The following is a 6,000-nucleotide window of genomic DNA, read 5'->3' as shown; positions in this document are numbered from 1 at the left end:
AGAGAGGTAGAGAGGTAGAAAGGTAGAGGGAGGTATATTAACCATGGTTGTGAATCTACAGGGAATGATGGTTTAAAAAAAAAAAAGAAGAAGAAGAAGAAGGGGGGGGGTTACAAAAGAGGAATTTATTAAATAATTTTCTTTATTTAAAGTTTGTTAAAACTCATCATGGGATATGTATGTGTGTGTGTGATATATATATATATATATATTAATTGATTAAATCACAAATCACAAATCTATTGAAGTTAACTCCATCTCTATTTTCAAGTCACTTATCTTTTTTTTTCTTTTCTTTTCTTTTCTTTTCTTCGTATTTTCTTGGTGACTATAGGAATTTGTTTTAATGGAGATAATTATTATTTATTTACTTGTTTACTTGTTTACTCGTCATCGTGTATTTCTTTCCTTTCTTCGTAATATATTACTGTTTCAAATCAATTCTTAACATAAAAACAAAAAAAAAAAAAAAATCAAGAAAATTCGAGAAAATTCGAGAATTTGCAACTTTGGAACTTTGGAATTTTGAAACTTTGGATATTAGCTATACTATCCTATTGATATCACTATTATACTACTGTATGTTTCATATATTATATAAATATAAAGTTTGAATTTTGTACATAATGAATGCAAAATCTATTATAACTTTATATTTATTTCTATATTTATTTATTCATCATAACCATAACCATAACCATAACCATAACCATAACCAATAACCATAACAATAACCAATAACCAATAAAATTTGTTTTAGAATAAGGCCACATAAACTTTATATAAAAAATTGTTTGATTTGTAACATTGAATTTTTTTTTTTTTAGAACATACATAACTAACAACCAAAAACTTAAAAGATAACTTTAATTCCCTTTTTTTCTTTTTCTTTTTCTTTTTTCTTTTTCTTTCTGCTTTGGTTTTTGGTTTTGTCTAACTTCTGGTTTTTTTTTTTTTTTTTTTTTTCCGTTACGGATATTCATTAATTAAAACCCTAACCTCCCTCCCCCCATTTGAATCTTTGAATCTTTGAATCTTTTCTTTTTCTTTTTCTTTAATGGTGATGGTGATGGTGGTCTCTATTTGTTCTATTTGTTCTATTTCCGATGGTATTAGTTGCAACTTGAATTGTTCCAAAAAAAAAAAGAAAAAAAATGAAATGTGAAATGAAATGTGAAATTTTCTACGTTCTTTCTCATTTTGTGTAACATATGGGGTTATTTGTTTGTTTGTTTGTTTGTTTGTTTGTTTCTTGGTGTAGTGTAGTGTAGTGTAGTGTAGAGTAGTGTATCAAATCCTGTTAAGTCCTAAAAACCTTGGGAATTATCACCTTGGGTGTTTTACAACACACAACTATACTGGTTGAGTTGATCTTTAATATTATTATTAGTATTGTTGAATTTGTTGTTGTTGTTGTTGTTGTTGTCGTTGTTGACATCTCAAAATGATTTATATATTGGACCTTGGACCTTGGTTCCACCACCATCAATGGGGTATAGTTTTTGAAATTGGAACTAAATAACTTAACTGAAAACTGAAACAAAAATGCAAGAGAAATGTACCCAATTCTTTCTAAGTCATTACAAGATTATTTCAAATCCCACCCCCGCAGGAGTAAAAGTAAAAATAAATAAAGCATGTAGTTTCGAAATCAAAAAAAATATGATTTGTATTCATGTATATGAGATAAGAAATTAGACAATAATCATAATAAAACTTGATTTCGATACGTACCAAATAGATTTATTTTTTTTTCCCAAAATGATCAAATTCGTAAAATGCATCAATAGTATAGATTATGGTTTTTTTCTTTTTTTTTTTTGTTTTGTTTTTGGCGTCATTTATAAAAATTTGTTATGAAACAAGAAACAAAAAGAAACCCCCACCCCCCAAAAAAAAACAAAAAAGAGGATTATTGTGTCTTAACAACAACTATAAAAGTTACAAATTGTTTTTTAATATTTGCAGTTAATGTTAATGTTAATGTTAATGTTGCGTGGGTCAATTAGTTAGTTAGTTAGTTAGTTAGTTAGTTAGATATACTTCTCTCCTGTATATATATAATAGATGCATCGAATATTAAAAAACAATTTTGTAATTTTTATTTGGATTGCAAATATATATATATATATATGTATATGTTGTTGGTATATCCCGGACTCCATCCAATGATAATGTGGACCCTTTCCCCCCCCCCCCTCCTTTTTTTTCTTTTCTTTTCTTTTTGTTAACAACAGCAACAACAACAATTTATTTGACTATTTGAAACCAAACTTTAGTAAACACCCTAATCACAATAATATTAAAAAAAACAAAAAAAAGAGTTTATGATTTGACTTTAATTCCCCCCCTTCCCCTTTCTCATGAATTAATTAATGGAACACTAAATAGTGATGAAAATATGAAACTCATTTCATTAATATTTGCACCCCCCCCCCCTTACTCCTCTTCCGTCGAGCGTGCGCGCGCGCACACACACATACACGCACCCTTAGTTTCTTTCTCTAACATCTAACAATTCTTGTCGCTTTCCTTTTTTGTTTTAGTTCGTACATAATGTAATGCACACACCACAAACAAAATAGATTTCTTATTGTTGTTGTTGTAATAATTAGGGAGGAGAAGAAAAAATACAGGTAAAAGCATTCTTACAGAACGTGTTAAAAATCACATCAAAATCTATTAATTAAACAAGTATTAGCCGTCATAAATAATAACTATACAGCAGTTGTTTTTCTTTTTTTTGCTTCTGTCATATCATATCATATCATATCATATCTTAGGTTGTTTTTTTTTTTTTTAGATTGTATGAATATAATAATAATTTATTAATCAGCTATTGATTTGATGGGTTGTGTCATTTATTTCTATTTCTATTTTTATACTTTATAGTTTATAGTTTTTTAAGTTTAAACTTTTGTTATTGTTGTTTCTTTCTTTCTTTCTTTCCCACCCGTCTTTTTTTTTTTGTTTTCTTCTTTGTCTTTCTTTTTGGATACGGTTTGATATTATCATTATCACAACCATAAACTTTAAAAAAAAAACAAAAACAAAACATTTTTTTTTTCAATAGTATGTAGTTACAAAGAGTTTTAACTTGAAGTTGTTGTTTTTTTTTTAACATTTTCCTCCTCCACCACCACCACCACCACAACAACAACTAAAACAAATCATTAGTCTTTTTCTTACCGTTTTAGCTTTTTGCTTTTTGGGTTAATGGTTAGGGTATAGGTATAGGTATAGGTATAAGTATAGGTTAGTATCATTCATATTTTTTTTTTGTCCTTCTTCATTTATAGTTTCATCTGATCAATGCAGGATTTGTTGTTTTATGTATTACAACTTGAAACGATATAGTTACGTTTTGGGGTTATTTTTTTCTATACACCCTCCATACACATAGTTGTTGATGATGATGATGATCGGTATATTTTGGTGGTTCTTAATATTCTTAGTATTCTTAATATTTCTTTAATTCTATTAAAAAAAAAAAAAACTCATCGTGGATATTTTCTTATCTCCTGTAGTGGTGGTAGTATAGTGGAATTTCTTTCTCAAATGGTCATTTCTATTAGTTGTTTCTGTTTCAGGAACCACTGACAAGACAACAACAACAACAATAACAACAACAATAACAAATTCAAAGTACACATACGTATATGGTTGTTTTTTCTTTTAAAAAAAAAAATTACTACTATTGAAATAAAGTTATAGTTATAATAATATATAAAACAAGAAATGAAAAAATGAAAACTCAAAATAAAAAAAAAAAGAAGTTAAACTATTGGGATTAAAATTGTGGCATTCATCGTCGTCAATAATAACATTAATGTGAAAAAACTTAAAAAAAAAAACTTTACAACTTTAAAACTTTACAATTTCCCAAAATCCCAATCAATTACTTATGTGTATATGTGTATATTTATATAACCTCACTCTCTATTGTTCTTTAAAGAAATACAACCAGTTGACCAATAGAATACATATATCTGTTGTTTTTGTTGTTGTTGTTGTTGGTTATTGATAATAATAGTGATTTATTACTTTGAACATATACGGTTGTTAAAGTTTGTATTATTCAAAAGAACCCCCATTATCTAATTTGTTGTTTTTTATCATTATCATTATCATTATCATTATTATTATTATTATTATTATGTGAATATCCAATAGTGTTGTGAAGAATTCAATAATTCAGTAATTCAGTAATTCAGTATTTTATTTTCATTCTCTTTTGGTATTAAAATTTAGACAAATTTAAAATTCATGATATTTCATTAATTTGTAATATAGATATCAAATACATAATCAGAATTCAACTCTACCACCAAAACAAAAGAATAACAAGAATAAAAATATATGTATATATATAAGTCAGAGTAATAATAGTAATTGCATTATCTGATCTAAAAAAAAAAAAAAAATTTCCTCTTAAGTGTGTTAAAATTAATTCTTTCTAATAATACTATAGTTATTATCTATATTATCTTTGTTTTTTTTTGATCATGATCAGTTTATTAGTTTATTAGTTTGTTGTTTTCGTTAAAAAAAAAACAAAAAACAGCGTATTTGATATTTATTACAAATCTATTTTGTCATAAATCCTAAAATATTCATTCATTCATATTCACTCACTCATAATTCTCATAATTCTCATCATTCTCATCATTCATTCATAATCATCATCATGATAGATAATTAAAGTACTACTACAAAACTCAAAATTTTATTATTCCATAATCTTATCTTAGGTTTAGTGGTTTTTGGTTTTTGGTTTTTGGTTTTTTTACTTTTACTTTTACTTTTGGGGGGGGGGGGATTTTGAAGATAAACTTTAGTAAGAAGTTAATCTCAATATATTTTTTATCTAACCTTTTTTTGCTTTTATAGTAATGATATAATCTAATAAAGTAGTAATTATAGGGGCAGGGCGGGGCGGGAGGGTGAGTGGCAAAGGTAGTAGTAGTGGTGGTGGTGGGGGTGGTGAGGGGTGATGAGGACCCCAGAAGTCAAAGTCAAAGTCAAAGTCAAAAAGGGGAAACACCTTATTTCACATTTAAGGCTTCTTTTTATTTTTTTTTTTTAAAAAAAAAACTCTAGTTATATCACGATCACCATGGAGTTTATTATATAAGTCTATTAACGTTGGAATTCTGGATTCTCTGGATTCTGGGCTTGTTTGTATCAACTACTGAGATCCGTAGGTATTTCCTTGACAAGTACATAGTAAATAGGAGTTAGTTAGTTAATTGTATATGGCAGTATTACTCATGCAGAATTGTATAAAATATTTTGTTGATCAGTGTCTTTATTAAGAAACTCAGCATATATCATCATCATCATCATCTTCTTCTTCTTCTTCATCTTCTTCTTTGTTCGTAAATGCATCAAGTATTGGGAATTATATTTCAGGTTCAATTTGTAAAAAAAATAAAAAAAAAATAAAAAAAAGAGAAAACCATCCCAATAGGAAGTTTTAAGAGATCTCATTTGCCACTTATAGTACTGGGGGTTAATGTAACATTTTTATTCTTATTTCTATCTATTCTAAAATAAAATAAAATTAAAACCTTTTAATCTTTGGAAAAAAAAAATTTATCCTTTTCTGGTTATGTCTATTATAGTAATAGTATTAAACTTTTAGCAATAATTATCATAATAATTTTTAAACTTTCTTTGGGATTTTTTTTTTTTGTAGCTTCTTCTTTTTTGGTTGGTCATTGATTAAATCAACAAATAATGAACAAATAATGAACAAATTCACAAATTATTATTCTATTATTAATATTCATTCATATTCAGTTATTATTTGTAATATTCAAATGATGATATTACAGAGTTGATTTTATAATCATAAAGATATTTTGGCCATGTAAAACAGAAAACTCCTTTTGATTTTACTCCTTTTGTAGAATGTGACAATTAAATATCTCGAGATTTTTTATTAGGTTCCTCTAGTGGTGGAAAACTAGAATTCCAAAAATTAAAATGTTATCTCAT

Source organism: Candida dubliniensis, chromosome 1, assembly GCF_000026945.1.
Source record: "Candida dubliniensis CD36 chromosome 1, complete sequence".
NCBI lineage: Eukaryota > Fungi > Ascomycota > Pichiomycetes > Serinales > Debaryomycetaceae > Candida > Candida dubliniensis.
Note: the sequence above shows the minus strand (reverse complement) of the source record.